The sequence below is a fragment of the Zalophus californianus genome, chromosome 6, assembly GCF_009762305.2.
Source record: "Zalophus californianus isolate mZalCal1 chromosome 6, mZalCal1.pri.v2, whole genome shotgun sequence".
Classification (NCBI taxonomy): Eukaryota; Metazoa; Chordata; class Mammalia; order Carnivora; family Otariidae; genus Zalophus; species Zalophus californianus.
This window is the reverse complement of record NC_045600.1, coordinates 98811161-98834884: the sequence shown is the minus strand read 5'-3', so window position 1 is coordinate 98834884 and position 23724 is coordinate 98811161. Positions and strand designations below refer to the sequence as shown.

The 23724-nt window shown below is 39.1% G+C and overlaps 1 protein-coding gene and 1 long non-coding RNA gene across 5 annotated transcripts in view; one reads left to right on the top strand and one right to left on the bottom strand.

Annotated features, from left to right (window-relative positions):
* Positions 1–23724, bottom strand: part of AQP9 (aquaporin 9) — a 96358-nt gene that overhangs the window by 68104 nt on the left and 4530 nt on the right. The window lies entirely within an intron of this gene.
* Positions 1820–22915, top strand: LOC113908858. 4 transcript variants are annotated; one of them, XR_004820121.1, is made up of 5 exons: positions 1820–1881; positions 6796–6950; positions 10515–10580; positions 10824–10974; positions 12749–12987. It is a non-coding gene; the product is annotated as an uncharacterized LOC113908858 (long non-coding RNA). The 4 variants fall into 4 exon arrangements; XR_003515623.2 differs by lacking the exons at positions 10824–10974; positions 12749–12987 and adding an exon at positions 22347–22915; XR_003515624.2 differs by lacking the exons at positions 10824–10974; positions 12749–12987 and adding an exon at positions 19876–20037.

Sequence of the window (23724 nt, the reverse complement as noted above, 5' to 3'; positions counted from 1 at the left end):
GTTTTTACATCTTGTTTAAAAAAATCCTTCCCAAATCCTAAGGTCATGAAGATACTCTTCTATATAATCTTCTTAGAGAATTCTAATTTTGCCTTTTATATTAGATTTTTAATCATCTAGTACTGATTTTTCTGTATGGTGTCAGGTAGAAATCTAACTTCATTTTTCCTCATTTGGATCGGTAACTGTTTCAGCCCCATTTGTTTGAAAAGTCTTTCTTTTTCCCCACTGCCCTGTAGTGATAGATCTGTTTCTGGGCTCATATTCATTCCAGTAGTCTATTTCTTTATCTCTGAACAATTGTCACACTAGCTTAATTGGTATAGCTTTATTATAAATCTTGGTACATGGTAGAGCAAGTTCTCCCAACTTGTTCATTTTTAAGAGTATCTTTGATCTCCTGGGTATTTTGTATTTCCATATACCTTTTAGACCCAGTCTGTTAAGTTCCATGAAAATTTCTACTGGGATTTTTATTGGAATTGCATTGAGTATATTAATCATGTGGGCCAAACTGGCATATTTACAATATTAAGTCTTTTAAATCATGAACATTAAATATCTCTTGTTTATATAAGTGTGATGCTAATATTAGATAAAAACCAGTTTCTCTTTGGTATTTGCCAGATGATTTTTGACTTTGTGTTTTTTTTTTTTTTTATAACTATTGATTGTTTTTCAACAATTCTGGAAAAATTCTCAGCCTCGTGGCTCTTCAAATACTGACTCTTCCCAGTTCTATTATTCCTCTCTGAAACTCCAATAACACATTCATTAGTCCTTCACAATCTAGCCTCTGTGGATCTTTACCTCCTTCATATTTTCCATCCTTTTATCTCCTTGAACTATATTCTGGAAATTTTCTTTGATACTATCTTCAAGTTCACTAGCTCTCTCTTGAACTATGTCTAATCTTTTCTTTAATATCAAATTTAAAATTTTTACTTTCAATCATATTTTTATTTTCTAGAATTTCTATTTGGCTCTTTTTTTTTCAAGTCTTCTTCATTGTTTTTATAGTCTCCTGTATATGTTAAAATCTTCTTTTTACCTCCTAAAGCATGTTAAACATATTTTTAATACATATTGAGAATGAATTTTCTATTTTTTGCTAATTCCAATATCTGAAGTCTTTACAGCTCTAATTATACTATATATTGTTTCTGCTGGCTTTTTCTCATAACTTATTTTCTTGTGTTCTATGATTTTAACTATGACTTCATAAGTGGAAATTTTTTGAGACCTAGGCTAAACTTTTGTTCCCTCAGGAAGGATTTGTGCTTACTTATGCAGGTTGCTGGGAGGATTATCTTTCCAGGCTCGTTTTATTTTTACTTCACAACAATACTTATATTTATATTTTTGAAACAATCTCAAATTTACAGAAAGTTGCAAGAATTATACAAAGAACTACATCCCTGAACTCTTTGTAAGTAAGTTGCCAAGTGATGTTCCATTGCTTCCATTTACCCTAGTGTTGCCTACACACAAGGACATTCTCCCACATACACGTGATACAACCATCAAAATCAGGAGGTTAACATTGATATATTACTATTACCTAATCCTCAGACCCCATTCATGTCTCAGCAATTGTCCCAATAATGTCTTTTATAACAGAAGAAGCCAGTCTAGAATCATGTGTCACATCTAGTTATCACACTAATTCTTCAGTCTCCTTCAATTAGGAAGGGTTCCTCAGTTTTTCTGGACTGTCTTGATCTTGACACTTTTAATCATGACAGAACAATTTACTTTGTAGAATGTCCCATAACTCGGATTTGTATGATGCGTCTTTGTGATTAAACAGAGAGAACACAACAAACCAGGCAAGATTCTGGGACTGAGAGTAGAAAATAAGCTCAAGAACTAAGGTAAAAGGTAAGCCCCGGCCCAAAAGAATGGTTTTCCTTAGAAATAACTAATATTAATGAGATGACTTTAAAAAAATTAGATGTTGAGGCTGAGTAGGGGGAAGTTGAAGCAGTCATGTCCCATGGCCTTACTCCGTCGGGCCAAATATTTAAAAGGCAAGTCTCCTTCCACTTCCTCTTCACCCACTCACTTCAACTCCCACCATTTCAGAGAAGAAATTCCCCTTTAAAGGTCACCAATGAACTTTTAATCATCAAATTCTAAGGTCACCAATGAACTTTTAATCATCAAATTCTATAGCCTTACTATTTATTCTCCTTGACCTTCCTGTAGAAAGTGATACAATGGACCACTTCCTTCATCATTTTTTTTCTTAAACAGCTAGACTGAGATATAACTCACATACCATACAATTCATTCAAATAAAGTATACAATCCAATAGCTCTTAATATGTTCACAGAGTTGTGTATTGATCATCACAATCCATTTTAGAACACTTTATTACCCCCAAAAGAAACCCCACTCTCTGGAGTTGTCACCCTCTAATCCTTCCACCTGCCCCCAAGGCCTAGGCGGTTGCTTTCTGCCTGTATGGATTTGTCTATTTTAGACAATTTATATAAATAAAATGTCATATGTAGTCCTTTGTGACTGGCTTAGCATGTTTTCAAGGTTCATTCATATTGTAATGTGTAACAGTCCTTCATTCCTTTTTATGATTGAACAATATGCCATTGTACGGTTATACCACATGTGTTTATCCATCCATTAGTTGACGAACATTTGATTTGTTTCCATTTTTGGCTATTTTGAATAATGGTGCTTCTCTTCATCTTAAAACTCTTCCTTCTTGGGGCACCTGGGTGGTTCTGTCATTAATTGTCTGCCTTTAGCTCAGGTCATGATCCCAGGGTCCTGAGATCGAGCCTTGCATCAGGCTCCCTGCTCTGCGGGAAGCCTGTTTCTCCCTCTCCCACTCCCCCTGCTTGTGTTCCCTCTCTCGCTGTCTCTCTCTGTCAAATAAATAAATAAAATCTTAATAAAAAAAACAACTCTTCCTTCTTTTGGCTTTGACACCACTGTAGTCATAGTACTTTAATGGGTTTTCTGTTACCTTCTGAAGAAGGAAGGAAGAAAGGAAGAGGGAGAGAGAGAGAGAAAGAAAGGAAAGAAAGAAAGAAAGAAAGAAAGAAAGAAAGAAAGAAAGAAAGAAAGAAAGAAAGAAAGAAAGAAAGAAAGAAAGAAAGAAATGGATTTGTTTTTCTGTCTCAATCTCTGCTCATCTCTTTTTAAGATTTATTTGTTTATTTTTAGAAAGAGACCATGAGTAGGGGACAGGGCAGAGGGAGAGGGAGGAGGAGAGAAGCAGACTCCCCACTGAGCACAGAGCCTGATGGGGGGCTCAATCTCATGACCCATGAGATCATGACCTGAGCCAAAATCAAAAGTTAGACACTTAATGGACTGAGCCACCCAGGTGCCCCTCTGCCTATCTTTTTAACTGGAGGCAAACCATATCCAATGATTTCAAGCCTGGATTTTTATTTTTAAAAAAGATTTTATTTATTTATTTGTCAGAGAGAGAGAGACAGCACAAACGGGGGAGCGGCAGGCAGAGGGAAAAGCAGGATCCCTGCTGAGCAAGGAGTCTGAAGCAGGACTTGATCCCAGGACCCTCGGATCATGACCTGAGCTGAAGGCAGACGCCCAACCAACTGAGCCAACCAGGCATCCCCAAGCCTGGATTTTTAGATGCTTTTTCATATGTTCCATTCCTGCCAAAGCCACCATTTTACATCTTTCAAGGACCAAATAAAACCTTCCAAATCTTCACAGTTCATCTCAAATGCCACCAAAAAATTTCCCATAACCTTTCTAAACTAAATTTATGCATGCTTTGTTTTTGCCACTCTTACAACACATACTTTACATTATAAATATGTGTGTTTTCACTATGTTCCCTAACAAACTTAGTCTTTGAGGGCAGAAACTAAGTCTTATCTTGTAGCACCTTGCAAACTTGACTTATTCAAAGTAGGGCTAGATAAATATTTATTTGTGAATCTACTCGAAGGAAATCATGTGATTGACTCAATATTTCCAAAAACTATCTAGACAATTGGGGGAGAGCTATTTTGGAATTCTCAATTATCCAGAATCCAAAACTTCAGTTATTTTAATTAAGGGCATGACCATAGAGAAGATAATTATTGTTTTCTGACTAATTCCTATCATATATTTTTTAAAGGTTTTACTTATTTATTTATTTGAGAAAGAGAGAGAAACCATGAGTGGTGGGAGGAGCAGAGGGAGAGGGACAAGCAGACTCCAGGCTGAGTGTGGAACCCGTCAGGGGGCTCGATCCCAGGTTCCTGAAATTATGACCTGAGGTGAAATCAAGAATTGGATGCTCAAAAGACTGAGCCATGCAGGCACCCCTTCCTATCATATTTAGAGACAATGACTCATTTTTTTTAAATGTAGTGTCACTCAACACTAACTAAACCTCTAATTATTTATGTATTTGAAGTGAATGGTGAGTGACTTACAAGAGTAGTTGATTCACTAGAGTTAGGGGCATCATAGTTTCTAAAACAGTGCTAGATCATAGTCTTTTATATATAAAAAAATAAACAACAACAAAACAATACAACCATATTCAATGGCAATGTAAGCTAACAGAATTCTGTGGTCAAATGAATAGAACTACCACCATGTTCACTGTATGTCTGGGTCTGTGGCAGAGGAAGACTTTTGAGACTGATGGTAAAATAGCGAAACAGACATCATTAGTCATTCTCAAAAGACTGCTAACTCTGCACCCTTTATGAAGCATTCTTGTCTATAAAATTTGGACATGAACATAATCAAGCCTCTAGATCCAACCACCAGTTTACAGGAAATGCAGGAGATAGGGAAACAACTTAAATAACACCGTGAATCCAGAACAACAGCTGAATCCAGAATGTAGATAATTCTATAACACAAATAACATCTTTGTTTTTAACAAGTCAGTGGCATAAAGTAAAAAAATACAAGAAATTTGGGACTATTTAAAAAAAAAGAAACTTCAGAGATATTATAAATGCAGTATGTGGGTCTTGTCTGAATCCTTATTCCAACAAATTGACTAAAAACAGTCACTTTAAGATAATCAAGAACATTTGCATATTGACCAGATTATAGATGATATTAAGGAATCACTCTTAATCCCATTAGGTGTACTAATGGTATGGGGGTAAGTTAGAGATGCATGCTAAAGTATTTACATGTAACAGAACAGAACGTGTTGAGAAATGGGTAAAAGGAGTTTGACAAACTGTTGACATGTGTTGAACAGTGGGTAATGGGTACATTGGATTTGCTAGAATTCTCCTTTTCCTTCTGTGTATGTTTGAAGATTTTCATAATAAAAAGATTTTTTTTAAAGATTTTATTTATTGATTTGAGAGAGAGAGAATGAGAGATAGAGAGCACAAGAGGGAAGAGGGTCAGAGGGAGAAGCAGACTCCCTGCTGAGCAGGGAGCCCGATGTGGGACTCGATGCCGGGGTTCCAGGATCATGACCTGAGCCGAAGGCAGTCGCTTAACCAACTGAGCCACCCAGGCGCCCATAATAAAAAGATTCTTAAAAAATTCCTAATACAGCAGATGTGGATTTAATGAAGGTATGCCATGTACTTTCTATAGGTAAGGCCCTGTACTAGGTGTAACATAAGTTATACCTTATGTAATTCTCAGTATAACCCTGAGAGAGGTATTCCTCTCCTGATTTTATATATGAGGAAGCAGAGGCTCAGAGAGAGTAAAGAATGACTAGGCCTCCCAGGGTTGGTAAACAGCAGATTCAGAATGCAAATCCAGATCCTTTGACTGCAAATCCAAAACTCTCATAGCTAAAAACACAGCTATTTCATTATCTTATCAATAATTTTAACATGAGTTTTAGCCACATAAATTAAACTGATCATTATTTTATGTTATTTATCTTTTAAAAAGATTTTATTTATTTATTTGAGAGAGAGAGAGAGAGAACAGGAACAGAGGGAGAGGGAGAAGTAGACTCCCCGCTAAGCAGGGAACCCTACGCAGGGCTCAATCACAGCATCCTGAGATCATGACCTGAGCTGAAGGCAGATGCTTAACAAACTGAGGCACCCAGGCACCCCTCTTTTATGTTATTTGTGATGGGAAGACAGAGCACAAGAGAAGATTATGGAAAAATTCAAAAGTTCATTTTTTTCTTATAAGGGAATAAATTATTTTTTGTAGAAATTTTATCTTATTTTATTTTTTAAGATTTTATTTATTTATTTGACGGAGAGACAGAGAGAGCACGCACACGAGCCGGGGGAGGAGCAGAGGCAGAGGAAGAAGCAGACTCCCCACAGAGCAGGAAGCCTGACCGGACACAGGGTTCAATCCAGGACCCTGGGATCATGACCTGAGCCCAAGGCAGACGTTTAACTGACTGAGCCACCCAGGTGCCCCTAAGGGCATAAAATCTTAAAAAGAAGGTGAGGAAGTGTTGAGTATTACTGATCAAAGGGGAAATCTACTTTAGGAGAAGGAGAACAAGAAGGAGAGACAGCAATGCATTCTGGGAAAACGGGAAATCAGACAAGATAGTTCTGGAGATCGCTGATACTGAACTGCACTGACTCTATTCCCCATTGCCCTGGTTGTGCCTCCCTCTCCTTATGTTAATGATATTTTATTGAGAAAAACCACTTGCAAATGAGCAACAGCATGATTAGAGCTATTTGATTATGCCCATCCATGCAGGAGCATGTCCCTCCACTTCAACCTCCCAGTGCCTCCAGGGCTGACTGATCGAGGAGATGTGAACCTAGTTTTCTTGCCCTGTCAACACATGCTTAGCTGCTCCCTCCAACCTCCCTCCTTTCTTTCTGTTCCAGTCTTCTACTGACTGCCTCCTTGAAAAAGCCAAGTTACAGCTATTTTCAAGTTCAGTGGTCAAAAACTTTTGAAGTAAACCCAGGGAAAATACTCTGATTGATCTTGGCATTTTCCGGCAGATCCACTTTCTGGGTCCCACCTGGTTCTATATCATGTAAGTAAAACAGCACCTGGCAGGTCAATGACAAGTCAAAGAGGGGGCTCTCCGGTGTGGCTTTACTTCTCACTTACCTTCCCAGCAATCCAGCTGAATGCCCAAAAGGATTTTTTACAAGCTGTCACACTTCAACCAGCAGTCTATGCAGGTCTCCAACTGCCAGGGACAATATCTTTGGGAAATTCTGGGGATTTACATAATACTAGTAAGAGACCACAGCTCCTACCCAGTAGACAGGTTAACATAAAATAATCTAAATAGACACGCGATGCCTCCCCATCCCTGTCCCATTCCCATGTTGAAGTCCTAACCAACCTCCCCCTCAGAGTGTAACCATATTTGGAGATAAGGCCTTTTTAGAGTTGATAAAGTTAAAATGAGAAACTAATCTAATCCGACTGGTGTCCTTATAAGAAGAGGAAATTTGGACACACAAAGACATACCGGAGATGTGCTCACATGGAGAGAAGACCATATGAAGAGGCAGCCAGTGGGCAGCTACCTTCAAGCCAGGGAGAGAGACTTCAGAAAAAAAGCAAACCTCCTGGCACCTTGATCTTGGACTTCAGCCTCCAGAACTGTGAGAAAATACATTTCTTTGTGTAAGCCATCCAGTCGATGGCATTTTGTTATGGTAGCCCTAGTAAACTAAAGCAGGTCATCACCTATTGTTTGTGTCTAGATACCATGATGACTGAAGAGAGAGAACTTTTTCAAGTTCCAGACAATGGGATTCTTAAATTTTGGTTGGAAAATTAGACTGTGAAAGAAAAAAAAAACACAAAAAACCCAGCTATCTACATATTCACACATAACCACACATATATGTGTGCTACTAAATTGCTAAACTGATTCCATACTGATTCCTTTGGGTTCCTGGAATTGTAATAATAATAATAATAATAATAATAATAATAATAATAATGTTTAAATAGCATTTACTATGTTCCAGGCAATGTTCTAAGAACTTTATTTACATTAATTCATTTAACCCTGACCGCAAACTCACACAATACACACTGTTATTATCTACATTTTGAAGGTGAAGTAAATTAAGGCACAAGGAGGTTAAATAATTCCTCAAGGTCACAGAACTAACAAGGGGCAGAATTAGGATCTGAATCCAAACAGTTGGCTCCAGTTTTTAAGCACCAGAACTGTCTGCAAATTCTCATAATGGAATGGAAAGTGACTGAGTGCTCACACAGGGCTAGTGAAAACCACCCCATATTAAAAGGCTTAGCAGCCCAGATCTGAACATCCAGCCATATGGGTACAACCTGTCAGTTTGTCACTGTGTGGATAAATACAAATTAAGTGATCATAACCGACAAAAGCAGTTTGCCTTTCTTTGACAGCCGTTGTAAAGATATGACCTCAGTCCATACTTTCTGGTACACAGTGAAAAGCATTTTGAATTTGAAAACTAAAATACCTAGCGTCAGGGCTCTACTTTATCACTGAGAGCCATTTAACCTTGAGCATGTCGCCTAACTTAGGATCAGGAAAGTTTTCCTAACTATAAAGTAGAGATAAAATACTACTTTGCGGACTTAGTGCGAGGATTGAGTAAGGTCATGAATATGAAATATCCTAGCAGAAAGAAATTGCTCAATAGGGGAATTCTGAAAAAGTTGAAACAAAAATTGTTAACAAAATGAATATAATTGCACAACAGTTCACGTAAGATATTATTGCCAACTACTTCTAGATAAATTTAGAGATGAGTCTAATATTTAGCAGGAAGAATGAAGCATAAATGAAGTGCAAGAAAAATTGTAATTCGTTTTATTTTTGGCCTGTATTGCTTTTCTAAATATCTCTGAGATTTTACATTCTACAATATATACTTGGCAACTGGCAATGGTTAAAGAGTCTTTCTTTAAGCGGTGAATGATATTATACAGTGAACACTATATGACCAAATCATATGTATTAAAAAACACATCGTTACTCCTTAAGTATTCACAGTCATCTTTGGTGTCAAAATAGTACTCAATAGTATAAATCATTTAAGTCTCTGGATTATCATTATTTCACTCATCTATATTGAAAAAGCCAGGCTCTCCCTTCCTAACACTTGAGATCCTCTTTCCCCTAAACATGTCCTCCCATGCCCCCTATAGACCTCCAGGACTAACGTCTCCTCTGAACCCAGATGCCCAGGAGCTAGAGGCAACAGAAACTCTAGATTATAAGACAGGCACCATGACCTTCATACTTGGAGAGAAAGCAAGGAGAAGATACCAGCTAGGAGGAGTGTGCTATTGACCACCAGACATCATTAGGAAGGAATGAGGGCACCATGAAAATACACTCTAAAAGTCTAGGATCTGGATATAAGAAAGGAGAGAAAACGGCTGGGATCAGGGAGAGAGAAAGAGAATCAGTTCAAGCATTTTGCTGTCTTACTGACTGTCGCCATTTGGGTACATAGAGAGCTCCTAAACCGAACTAAAATTAAGAAAGTTTGCCTAGAAGATCGAAAATGCTTTCCTGCCCTACCATTCCCTCTGGACTGGATAACTGTAATAGCCACCTACCTGTTTCCCCAGCCTCTAAACCACCCCTTCCCCATTATCCTATTTCCATATCACACCAGGGCTATCTTTCTCATTTGCAATTCTTAACGCCACCTCCTTGATGAAAACACCTTCACTGGCTTAAAACCCAAGTGGCTTAAAATTATAATAATCATTTATTGTCTCTCAGGGTCACTGTGGATAGAAATTCAGGCAGAATATAGCAGGGATGATTTGTTACTGCTTTGCAATGTCTGGGGCCCTGCCAGAAGACTCACTGTCCAGAGTCATCTGAAGGCCCGTTCATCCCACATCTGGGGCCTAGCTGGGACCAGGAGCCAGAACACCCACACTTGGCTTCTCCATTTGACCTGGCCTTCCTCACACATGCTGACTTCTAAAGACAAGGGTCCAGAAAGAGAGGGAGGGAGGCAGGAGGAGAGGGAAAGAAGGAGGGAGGGAAGGCGGGTGGGGTGGAAGCCACCTTGTCTTCTATGAACTAGCCTTAGAAACCTTGGAAGTCATGCAACATCACTCCTGCCACATGCTATTGGTCAGGGAGGTTTTAAAGGTAGCCCAGGTTCTAGGAGAGGGAACTGAGATCTCACCTCTGGCTAGTGGATTGTAGATCCTGTGGGATGGGATATGTATTGGTGAAGTCATTTTGAAAAATGATATCACTTGAAAAATACAGTCTTCCACATGGTAGACCCTTCACCTCCCACCTACCCTTTCAGCACCACTTCCTTCTACTCCTTGCCACTCACTCTACACTTTCCATACTGACCTTCTGTTTTGCTTAGTTTTTCCCTTTGAACATGACAAACCTTTCCACGCTACTGTACCCTTGTGTATGCTGTTCCTTATCCTCGGAATGTCCTTCCTTCTCCATGTTAACTCCCTAGTAAAAACCTTCCCACGCTTCAAGTCCAAATTCAAGTGTAGCATCTCTGCCCAGCCTCCTTGTCTCAGCCCAGGGAGGGTTAATTATTCTGTTCCCTAGGATCCTATGTGTGTTAAACTTTTCTCTGTCTTACAGTATTATCTGGCTGACTTTTCATCCTCACCAGACTGTGAGCAAGTCAAAGAAGAAGACCAAGCCCTGGTATTTATTATTATTATTTGCATATTTCCCTGTTCTCTTCTGGTTGCCAAATATTCAAGACGGGGCTTACATAACACAAAGTCCCCACTCATTAAATGGAAGTTGAATGGCTGAAGAAAACTTTAAGGCAAACTTTGGAAAAAAATACCATTTCAAGGGCAAGGTGGCTTCCTTGACCTTCTGGTACGATTATTTTTTTCTACTTCTACTGCTGCCTGAAATAATTTACTTTTTTCACCTTAGAGAGATAAAGAGAGAGAAAGCTGGATAGTACAAATGCCTGGTGAAAGCAAAACACTGCCTCAGTCAAAGTATGGCTGATGACAACACAGCCATTTCTATGTATCTAGAGAAGAAAGGGTTGAGAACAAGTACTCACCGACGGGATGAAGAGGTGAGGACACTAACAAGCCAGGAAAGAGAGCAAAAAGGGAAGGCTAGAAACACTAGCGACAAATTCTGCTGCACTTGTAATTCTGCCTTCAGTCAACTCTTGCTCACTTTCAGCTGTCTCTGAACAACTAAAAGCTGGGGGCAAGAGTATCATGTGTTCAGCCTCTCTCCTGCTCTTCTTCTCCCTTCTCTAGCCCCTGCTGCCCAAGAGTTGCTGCTGCTGTGGCTCCACAGGGCTGATGGCAGTGGGAGATCCTACCTGCCAGCACTGCACACTCCCAGGAGCCTCAAGGTGGACCTTAGATTAGGCTCTGGCATGGGCACTTTGGTGACATGATAATGAGGTGTGCAGTGTCATTCACAACTCTCCTGCTTTTGTGCCCCTCCATTCTGGAATATGGCCTATCCTCATCTGTTGTAAAAGGTGGTGGGCTCTTTCACTGTTTCCCCAAACCACCTGAAGATAAGAATGCTCTGGGAGAGTTCCAATTGTTCAAACACTCCCCCCCCACTCCACCCCCCCACACACACACACTCACACACACACTCCTGGACCCTTCCTTGGGAGACCGATCCAGTGGGCCTGGGAGGACCCTGTGAGTCTAATATATACATGAGTGATGAGGGGAGTTTAGGAAAGCACAGACGAGATGACCTCAAGTTCTCTTGTTAGGTTTGAATACTTCTCTCACACATGGTTATACAGTTAACCCTCCAAAGTCACAACTCTGATCAGCTAAGGCCACATCAAGGAGTTTGGGCTTCATCCCGTAGGCACTGGAAAGCCACTATGCAGAAGAGTGGCATGATCATAGTTGAGATGTCGAAAGGCTACTCTATCAGCTGCGTGAAGGGTGGTACAAGACCAGAAGCAGTAAGGACAAAATTATTATACGAGCCCAGACATCTCTTCTCCTATCAGTGGCTCAGAGCATTCCCGCTTCCCACATCCTACAGGAAATGGCCTGGTACCACTTACCTTTAACTGAAATTCATTCTTGTCAGCGTAGAACTTTGCAGAGCTACCTATGCTATTCAAGAGATGGGGAGGAGCAGGACCAAAGCAGTAGCCTAGAGGTGGAGAGAAAGGGCAGGAGAACGGTACTGAGCTAGAAGATACAGAAATTGGTGAGGAGAGGGTTAACACAGAGACCAGCCTGTACCTTGCAAGGTATTGCAGTCAGTGAGGTGGGAGTGACTCTTACCCCCTTCTTAGCAACACCTCCAGGCATCAAACAACCCTTTCCTTTTCATCACCTTGCCTCCCCCTCCTGTGACCCTAGGAATTTCCCTCATATCGGGGAATCCTTTGATTTGTGCATAGACCTTTTGGACTTTTTCTGCTTTTGCCTAGCTATTTACAATATTGAATGGCAATAACTTATACATCACACTTCTCTAGGATTTGCTATCATCTATCTAACCCAGGTAATATCCTCATGTAAAGAGGTGTGTGTGTGTGTGTGAGAGAGAGAGAGAGAGAGGAGAGAGAGGAGAGAGAGGAGAGAGAGACAGAGACAGAGACAGACAGAGACAGAGACAAAGAAAGAGGTATTTTACTTTAGCTCCCTGTTCTACTAAATTGATTTCTTAGCTTATCATCTAGGTATGTCCTTACCATTGGTCTACAGATACGTTACACTTTTCCAAAATTTGCTCCAGTCTTTCTGCCACCATACTAGTCTTGCCTATGTGCCCTACCAGGTAGGTACAGCTCAAATGCCATCTTCTGGTTCCCATGGAGACGTAACAACTTTCTCTTCTGATCTCTGTAGCACTGCACACCTGTTAGAGCACCACTACGCTCCCTGCTGGCTTGAACACAGAGCTTTCATCTGAGTCAACAGCTTATGCATCTTTATAGCCCTGAGTTCCTAACAGTGCTGTAGTTATTTTTGTTGGATTATGAATATGTAATGTAATAATCATATTTCACATATACCATAACTTGTCTAGCTCAACCATTTCCTAATTCTCTATTCCACAGTTTTGAAAGTGGCTTTGTAACATAGAAAATTGGCATTGTTTTCCTTTGTAGTTTAAATAAAATGCTGACCTCCTAATACAAACTTCGACACTTTCTCATGAGGATATACTCACGTTAGCATAAACATTTTCTCCTGGGGGAAGCAGGCGACGTTCAATGGCTAAAGCATAGTGAGTAAGGGAATATTCACAAATAGAATATAGGTTTCTTGAATCCTGATCCAGTGCCCTTTCCATATTGAAATAAGGTAGAAACAGACAAAAATTTATCATGAAAATAAACACCAAAATTAAAAGCTTTTGCACAGCAAAGGAAACCATCAATGAAACAACAATGCAACCTAACAAATGGGAGAAGATATTTGCAAATGATATATCCAAAAGGGATTACTATCCAGAATACATAAAGAATTTATAAAACTCAACACCAAAAAACTACCAAATAATCTGATTTTAAAATGGGCAGAGGATTTGAATAGACATTTTTCCAAAGAAGACATAAAGATGGCCAACAGACAAATGTAAAGATGCTCAATGTCACTAATCAACAAGGAAATGTAAATCAAAACCACAATGAAATATCACTGCACATTTGTAGTATGGTTAATATTGGTTTTGATGAATGGTTAATATTAAAAAGACAAGAAATAACAAATGTTGACAAGGACATGGAAAATAGGGAACCTTTTTGCACTGCTGGTGGGAATGTAAATTGATACAACCAGTATGGAAAACAGGATGGAGGTTCCTCAAAAGATTAAAAATAGAAATACCATATGAAATATGGTAAATTAAATAAGTAAGACAGAAAAGACAAATACCATATAATTTTACTTACATGTGGAATCTAAAAAACAAGAATAAACAACAACAGCAACACACCAACAGACTCAAATACAAAGAACAAACTGATGGTTACTGGAGGGTGATTGGTAGGGGGGTAGGAGAAATAAGTGATGGGGATTAAGAGATAAAAGCTTCCAGTTATAAAATAAATAAGTAACGGAGATGAGAAGTACAGCATGGGGAATATAGAAAAAAAGAAAAAAATTATCACGAGATAGAGAAAACTTCAGTAACAATTCAATCTGTTAACAACGCATGAAAACCACTTGTGACTAAAAAGGCAGTTAACATATTCAGTTCAAATTCAAACAATGTTTCTGGAAATACTTTACATGCTTTTTCAGAGAAAACTTTAAAAATATGCAAGGGCATTATCACAGGATAGTCAACAAAAGAAAACAGTTGTCAATTAGCCGAGGGTCTCTGAGAAGTCATGGGGAATCAGGACACAAAAAAACATCAATCTCTTAAGCCCCTAGAGAAAAGCAGCTCCTTATATGTGGGCCCACCCCTAACATAAGTGGGGTCCAGATAAAGAGGACAAATGGAGACCCAAATACCATACGTTTAAGTATTTTATAATTTTTAACTAAACTTAGCAATTGTTAAATATATTGTTCTTTTCTGCTTTAACAAATAGAACTTCATGATGGCAACATTATCAAATATGTAAAGCTATACTTTTTATTTGACTGAGTGTCAGCAAAATATCAAGGCTACTGAACTTCATTATCAGTAGCTCTCTAGATCCAACCATGTTGTCACAAATGGCAAGATCTCGTTCTTTTTTATGGCTGGGTAATATTCCATTGTATATATACTACATATTCTTTATCCATTCATCTATTGATAGGTACTTGGGTTGTTTCCATATCTTGGCTATTATAATTAATACTGCAGTAAACATAGACATATTGTACATGTCTTAGTGTTCTGTTGACATGCCAGCAATGTGTGGGTAACTAATGAAATAAAGACTTGCATGGTTTTAAATTATATATGTATTCCACAGAATGCAAAATGCAGCTTTTGCCCTTTGTTTCATCAAAATCACTATATTGTTATAACCAAGATTTTCACATAATTTGATGATATTGATAGTAATGATTTAAAGTTTAAGAAGGAATTATATTTGAAGTATACAATTTTTTTTTAAAGATTTTATTTATTTGACAGAGACAGAGACAGCGAGAGAGGGAACACAAGCAGGGGGAGTGGGAGAGGGAGAAGCAGGTTTCCCGCCGAGCAGGGAGCCTGACGCAGGGCTCGATCCCAGGATCCTGGGACCATGACCTGAGCCGAAGGCAGCCGCTTAATGACTAAGCCACCCAGGTGCTCCTGAAGTGTACAAATTTGACTATATTTCATCAGACATATGAGTTAAATAAAAATAGAAACAGTAAAATATTTCTCATAGATGCTTTCAAAAGTTATTTTTTCTAAACTATTTAAAATTTTCTATTAAAAAGGCAAAATAGAAATTAATGAGTATTGGGCGCCTGGGTGGCTCAGTTGGTTAAGCGACTGCCTTCGGCTCAGGTCATGGTCCCGGAGTCCCGGGATCGAGTCCCACATCGGGCTCCTGGCTCAGCGAGGAGCCTGCTTCTCCCTCTGACCCTCCCCCGTCTCATGTACTCTCTCTCTCTCTCATTCTCGCTCTCTCAAATAAATAAATAAATCTTTAAAAAAAAAAGAAATTAATGAGTATCAAACTTAAATAAAATTACCCAGTTTTTAAAAATATAATTACATCTCATAAAATATTTTTATTAAAATAAAACTATTAGACTCAACATAATAAAGGCCATATATGAAAAACCCACAGCTAACATCGTACTCAATGGGGAAAAACTGAGAGCTTTTCCTGTAAGGTCAGGAACAAGACAAAGATGTCCATTCTCACCATTTTATTCAACATAGTACTGGAAGTCCTAGCCACAGCAATCAGACAACAAAAATAAATAAAAGGCATCCAAATTTGTAAGGAAGAAGTGAAACTTTCACAGTTTGCAGATGACATGATACTATATACGCAAAACCCTAAAGACTCCACCAAAAAACTACTAGAACTGATAATGAATTCAGTAAGGTCACAGGATACAAAAATCAATGTGCAGAAATCTGTTGCATTTCCTACTGGGTATTTACCCCAAAGATACAAATGTAAGGATCCGAAGGGGTACATGCACCCCGATGTTTATAGCAGCAATGTCCACAATAACCAAACTGCGGAAAGAGCCAAGATGCCCATCGACAGATGAATGGATAAAGAAGATGTGGTATATACATACAATGGAATATTATGCAGCCATCAAAAGGAATGAAATCTTGCCATTTGCAATGATGTGGATGGAACTGGAGGGTGTTATGCTGAGCAAAATATGTCAATCAGAGAAAGACATGTATCATATGACTTCACTGATATGAGGAATTCTTAATCTCAGGAAACAAACTGAGGGTTGCTGGAGTGGTGGGGGGTGGGAGGGATGGGGTGGCTGGGTGATAGACATTGGGGAGGGTATGTGCTATGGTGAGCGCTGTGAATTGTGCAAGACTGTTGAATCACAGATCTGCACCTCTGAAACAAATAATACATTATATGTTTAAAAAAAGGAAGAAGAAGATAGCAGGAGGGGAAGAATGAAGGGAGGGAAATCAGGGGGGAGAGGGACCATGAGAGACGATGGACTCTGAAAAACAAACTGAGGGTTCTAGAGGGGAGGGGGGTGGGGGGATGGGTTAGCCTGGTGATGGGTATTAAAGAGTTCTGCATGGAGCACTGGGTGTTATATGCAAACAACGAATCATGGAACACTACATCAAAAACTCATGATGTAATGTATGGTGATTAACATAACATAATAATAAAAAAATCAGAAATCTGTTGCATTTCTATACATTAATAATGAAGTGGTAGAAAGAGAAATTAAGAAAACAATCCCATTTACAATTGCACCAAAAATAATAAAATACCTAAGAATAAACCCAACCAAAATGGTGAAAGATCTGTAATTTAATTTTATAAAACACTGATGAAAGAAATGGAAGATGATACAAAGAAATGAAAAGACATTCCATGCTTGTGGGTTGGAAGAACAAATATTGTTAAAATGTTTATACTACCCAAAGCAATCTACACATTTAATTCAATCCTTAACAAAATACCAACACCATTTTTCACAGTACTAGAACAAAAAAATCCTAAAATTTATATGGAACCACAAAAGACCCTGAATAACCAAAGCAATTTTGAAAAAGAAAAGTAAACCTAGAGGTATCACAATTCCAGATTTCAGGTTATATTACAAAGCTATAGTAATCAAAACAGTGTGTACTGACACAAAAAATAGACACCTAGATTACTGGAACAGAATACAACACCCAGAAATAAACCCACAATTATATGGTCAATTAATCTTCGACAAAGCAGAAAGAACATCCAGTGGGAAACAGACAGTCTCTTTACCAAATGGTGTTGGGAAAACTGGACAGTAATGTGCAAAAGAATGAAACTGGAAAATAATGCTACATGGAAAATAATGAAATGGACCACTGTCTTACACCATACACAAAAATAAATTCAAAATGGATTAAAGACCTAAATGTGAGACCTGAAACCATAAAAATCTTAGAAGAGAGCACAGGCAGTAACATCTCTGACATCATCTGTAGCAACATTTTCCTAGATATGTCTCCTTCCTTAGGCAAGGGAAATAAAAGCAAAAAGAAACTATTGGGACTACATCAAAATAAAAAGCTTCTTTTTTAAAGATTTCATTTATTTATTTGAGAGAGAAAGCGAGCGAGAGAGAGAAAGCATGGCGGGGGGGGCGGGTTTGGGGAGGAGAGGTAGAAACAGACTCCCTGCTGAGCAGGGAGCCCGATGTAGGGCTCCAACCCAGGGCTCCGGAATCAGGACCTGAGCCAAAGGCAAGCGCTTAAATGACTGAGCCATACAGACACCCAAAATAAAAAGCTTCTGTACAACTAGGGAAATAATCAACAAAACTAAAAGACAACCTATGGAATGGGAGATATTTACAAATGACATATTCCATAAAGGGTTAGTATCCGAAATCTATATGGAACTTATAAAACTCAACACCCCAAAAAAACAAATAATCCAGTTAAAAAATGGACAGAAGAAATTAATAGACATTTCTCCAGAGAAGACATAGAGATGACCAACAGACAAATGAAAAGATGCTCACCATCATTCATCATCAGGGAAATGCAAATTAAAACTACAATGAGCTATCATCTCACACCTAGCAGAATCGCTAAGATCAAAAACACAAGAAACAACAAGTGTTGGTGAGGTTGTGGAGAAAAAAGAATTCTCTTGCACTGTTGGTGGGATTGCAAACTGGTGTAGCCACTGTGGAATGTATGGAGTTTCCTCAAAGGGTAAAAATAGAACTACCCTACGATCCAGTAATCACATTACTGGATATTTACCCAAAAAATACAAAAACACCAATTTAAAGGGATACATGTACCTCTATGTTTATAACAGCATTATTTACAATAGTCAAATTATGGAAGCAGCCCAAGTGTCCATCGATAGATGAATGGGTAAAGAAAATGTGGTATATCTGCAATGGAATATTATTCAGCCATAAAAAAGAATGAAATCTTGCCATTTGCAATGACATGGATGGAGCTAGGAAATAAGAAATAAGTTAAGTGAAATAAGTCAGAGAAAGACAAATACCATATGACTTCACTCCTATGTGGAATTTAATAAATGAAACAAATGAACAAAGGGGGAAAAAAAGAGAGAGACAAACCAGAAAACAGACTCTTAACTATAGAGAACAAACTGATGGTTACCAGAGGGGAGATGGCGGGTGGTTGGGTGAAACAGGTGATGGGGATGAAGGAGTACACTTACGATGAGCACTGGGTATTGTATGGAAGTGTGAATCACTACATTGTGCACCTGAAACTAGTACGACACTATGTTAACTATACTGGGATTAAAAATTAAAAAATAAAACTATTTGAAATTCTAGAGTTTAATCTACATCTGGTTGCCAAGATAATCAATATCACACTTAATGCATGTTATGTCTAGACGTACATACATACATGTTTTAGAGTATTATAAACTGTTTAATATTGCAAAATATTCCTCAGTTAATGCCTGCAACTGATAAGAATACCATGTTAATGTGTGACTACCACAAAAATCATCTATTGGAATATGAAGAGAAGCAAGAAAATGGACACTTGGCATTCTCGGGCAACAATGCTCCCACTCCGAAAGCCTGTTGCATTCATGCTATCTGAGACACTACTCATTTGTCCTTTCCCTTTACCTCCACGCGTGCACTGCTCAGACCCTCCCTGTGTGCTCATGAGGACAATGCTTCACATGCTCATCTTCCAGCCCTCATGCTGTCTTTTGTCTTCAGGACACAAGACAAGAGATGAGGAAGAGCATTCCCTTGGGGCCTGAACTGTGTTAGTGGTGACAGTGGGTGTTTAGGGCTGACTAGCACCAAAAGTCAGATCTCGAATGACCGAGGTGCCTGGGTATTTTTATTAAATTGGCTCTTTTTGTATTTGTAACTTCAGGGCACTTGATAGCGACATCCCTCTGACTCAGGTATTGCTTATGTGTTCTCCTTCCAGCCCCCCTGAGCAGACCAGGGGCCTTTTCTCTTTTTCTGTGTTCCTCTTCGTCTTCTACTGGGAACAGCAAGGGGAAGATTTACTCACGCACGCACTGTTTTTCAGGCACCGAAGAGGATAAGCCACCTTTGAAATGCAGTAAATCTTGTGGGCCTGGGTCTATGTGTTGTCAATTATAGAGATTTTTTTCTTATGAGGATCAAATTATTAATTCCTTGAGGTGTGACCAGACCTTATAGTTTTCTTTGTCATACCCCCAGGGAGTCTGGCCAGTGCTAGGCACGTAAGAGGCCATCGGTAATAGACATAAGGAATATTGCAGTAATTCATTTTAAAAATATTTGACAAATGTGCACTTGATGCTATAGCAAGGATATTGGGACTGTGCACTTCTATCATGGAAAGTAAGAAATGTGGTCTTTTCATATTTCAGGTGTCGGCTTGAATGTAAGGAGTCTAAAATGAAAAAAGAAAAAAAGACTTAAAAAGCCCCAGTATGGTAGCATGCACGTATCCTGAAATACCCTTACTGTCACATTGCAGACACAAGTCCAAAGTCACTTGTTTAATTCTTGCTCTGATGTGGGACCAGGGATTTCTGATTATTTTCCTCACAATCTTGCCACCTCTAAAAAGAGTCTTTCACACGAATTCTAGCTCTCGGCCACCTTTCCTGAAACTCATGGCTTTTTCATGATTACTAAAAATGTCTATTTTTTTCATAGAAAAATAAAAAAAACAATTTCAATAATTGAAAATATTGTGGAAATTCATTTTAGGTCTCTGAATTATCTAGATTCCAAATATAACTGATTACTGAAATACCCAGTTCCCAAGGTAATGTCTGGTCATATCTTTAAATCTATAAAGTCACATGAGTTTGGAATGATGCTAAAGTATATTACAGCAAATTAAAGATTTTGTTTCATTTGTGATATTAATTTTTCCATTGGGTTTATTTTCTTAAGCATTTTTCATGAAAAAAATGCATGTTAGAAAAACCTCAATAATTTATTTTTTTTTAAGATTTTATTTATTTTTTTGACAGAGAGAGAGACAGCAAGAGAGGGAACACAAGCAGGGGGAGTGGGAGAGGGACAAGCAGGCTCTCCGCCGAGCAGGGAGCCCGATGCGGGGCTCGGTCCCAGGACCCTGGGATCATGACCTGAGCCAAAGGCGGACGCTTAACGACTGAGCCACCCAGGTGCCCCAAAACCTCAATAATTTAAAGTGAAAATCTAGACCTGTACCAGTTTCATATCGAAAAGGGTCTGCGGAGGTGTATTCTTTTGCAGTTCTGATTCTCATATTTCTCTAGAAAGGCAGTTATCTCTGGACAATATATTGTCTTTCCTATGGTAGCAGGCCCCTAAAACTCCTTACGGGCATTACAGTATGTAGAAATGCAAAAACTGAAAGTTCACGCTGTTTTAGTTCTATAACAGATTTTTCTTTTTTCATAGCAGAAAAGTTTGTGTCCTTTCAACTAGCAAGCAGATGTTGCCCTCGTGCTGCCTCCATATTCATTAGCCCATAATGAATCTATTAATTGAATATGTAAGTTTGGCTAATTAGATGTAAGACATTTCTTCAGATTTAAAGGGTAATAATAAAAAATTTAAACTGCAACACCAGATCGAGCATTTAAGAGTTGATAAATGTGAACTGGAAAGTGCACAATTCCAATATAAATTAGTTAATTGCCTCTGCTAATTTAGGTGAACTACATTAGCAGAAAGGTCAATCCATTTGAGGCTTGATGTGTTTTTCAAATAGTAAATTAAAAATAGCAAATCAAAGAACTCTACAGAGTAGGAAGCATGGAATCTACTTTTCTAACCCAGAGGTTGCAGAGTGGACTCAGGTAAGTCCACGGAGTTAACCTTCTGTGGATTAATCAGTGATTTTTAAAATAGGTTGTGTCTTACAGACACCAGGAAGCTTTGTTAAAAATAGCAGTGCCTTCGGCCCTACCTGAGACTAACCGAAGTCTTCGGAGGTGGAACCAGGCCTCCATATTTTTTAAGGCTCCCGACATGATTATATTGGAAGCTGAGTTGAAAACCATTGGGCCATTCCATGAATGTCTGATCTCCCCATCTAAGCAGGAGTAAGGTGGCAGTATCAATCCATAGTAGGTATGTAAGCAGTAGAAACATGACCTAATGTAGTACTTAATGCTTTCTTTTCTTCCTAAGCAAGGAAAAAATTCAGCTGCCCTTGGTCCCTCTACCTTCTCTTCTAGCTAGGTCTGTACCAAAAGGTCTTACTCTTGAGAACATTTAACTTGGATTTGGGAAGTGGGAGGAATCTCAGCTCGGAGTATTTGCTTCTGGGAATTGTGATTTTACAAACAGCTCACCTCTCCAATCACATTAGCTGGCTTTACACTAAAAGATGTCAACGGAGTTCTTTCTTGGGCCACGTTTTGGGAGATGCTGTCTTTACCACTTGTGTGTCGTATGCTCCCCATAGCTCCTAGAAGAGCGTGAGGCCCATGGAGAGGCCGGCAAAGGGATTTGCCAACAGGCTGTGCCCTGCCTGCCACGGCCTTTCGCTTTCATTGTGCACCGCATCTTCTGACTTCTTTCCTGTCTCATTCGGCCCTTGAATAGCTTCACGTCCGCAGCCCCTGTCATCCCACACGCTTCTTTTTTGTTCTTCGGAGATTCCATGGCAATGCTTGGCTCCTAATGTACTGTCGGGGAATGGTTGTTCAGTCAGAGCTCTGTGACCGGTAGAGGGAGGACAGAGTCTATGTTTAGCATTGGTAGTCAGGGAGTCACAGACGCCCTGAAAGGGGGAAGCAGGAGACCTGTCCTCTGCAGTTTGGGGCAGGATGTCCACATTGGATGTCAGTGTCCCAGCTCTGAATGCCTCCCAGTTTTGCCCTGTGTCTTTCAGAGCTTGAACTGTGTGGTTGAGAAGAAAGAAGCGGCATTCCCCCTCTGTTGTCAAGACGTCTAAAGTGAGAAGATTTTCAGAGGCTCGTTCCAGCATGTAAAAGAGAGAGACGACTGTCCAATGAGCCTCGTCTTCTTGTGAACATGGATATGGATCCTTGCCTCAAATAGCACCAAAGTTTATGTGACCATTCCATATGAAGAAAGACCCTCTGGATGACTGACCGCCTAAGAGCAGAAGGACTTGGGGAAGGAGCTTATGTTTCAGAATGAAGAGCCCTAAAGTAAGTAGCAGCAGTTAAGAGTTACATGTAGATGTGAAGAATTCTAAAAGTGAAAGGAAAACTGCAAATTAAGGAACATGAAAGGAAAACAGAAAAGCAAACTTAACTTAGTTACATGCCAAAGGAGTTCTTTTTTTTTTTTTTTTTTAGTAACCCTTCCTCACCCACCATGATAAAAATAGTTGCTCCCAATTTGAGACACATCCATGTGACTGGCTCAGGGATGCTCCGGACTACTGTGTGAGCAGGACTGTAGGGGTCTGAGCACTTTACTTTCTGTGCTAAACTCGGCGAATAAACACTATCGTTCTTTTCCTAAAAGTCAAAAGCTTTTTTTTAAAGCTTTTTAAATGAAAGTCCCTCTCCTAAATTAACTGTAGTTTGAAATTTGTCTGCATTCTGAGATCTTTTCCCATCTCCAGCTTAATTCAAATGAAAACGGTAACATCTCCAAACAGTAGCAGATAAAATACACTAAATCCAAACTATTGCCTTTTGACATTTCGCGTTCGTTTGCACATACATGCCGTCAACTGCAGGGGGCGCTAATGCCCTGTTCCTCAGGCCTGGCAGAGAAGGTTGCGTAGCTGGGATTGTAATTTCTCCCTGTGCCTGTTAAGTGTGACTATTGATAAGTGCTGAGCTCATCCCTGCCCCCAGATTGAAGCCTCTAAAACATATATGAGGTGGAACTGGGCTTTACAACAAAGACAAATCTAGTTTCCACTTTTAAAATAGTCTCTCGGGGCTCCCAAAAGGTAGAGGATATATTTTAAAAGGAAAGAACGGTGTTTTGTATCAAAACATTATTTCTGGAGTCATAACCAATTAGGAATCTAATCCCTGCAACCATAAATACCCCCCTTTTCATAGAATACAGTGACCAGAGGCCACACTGGGGTATGAGGGACTTAATATGAAGAGAATTTTTATGGTTAATAAACGCCACAATCTCAGCCTCTTTTCTTCTAGATGTTGGAAGAGGACAATTAAATGAGTGTTTAGATCCCAAATAAAAAGTTAATATTCACGTTAAATAAAAATATAAGTGAATTTGTTTTATAGAATGTGAATTTGTTTCAGAATGGGTCCAAA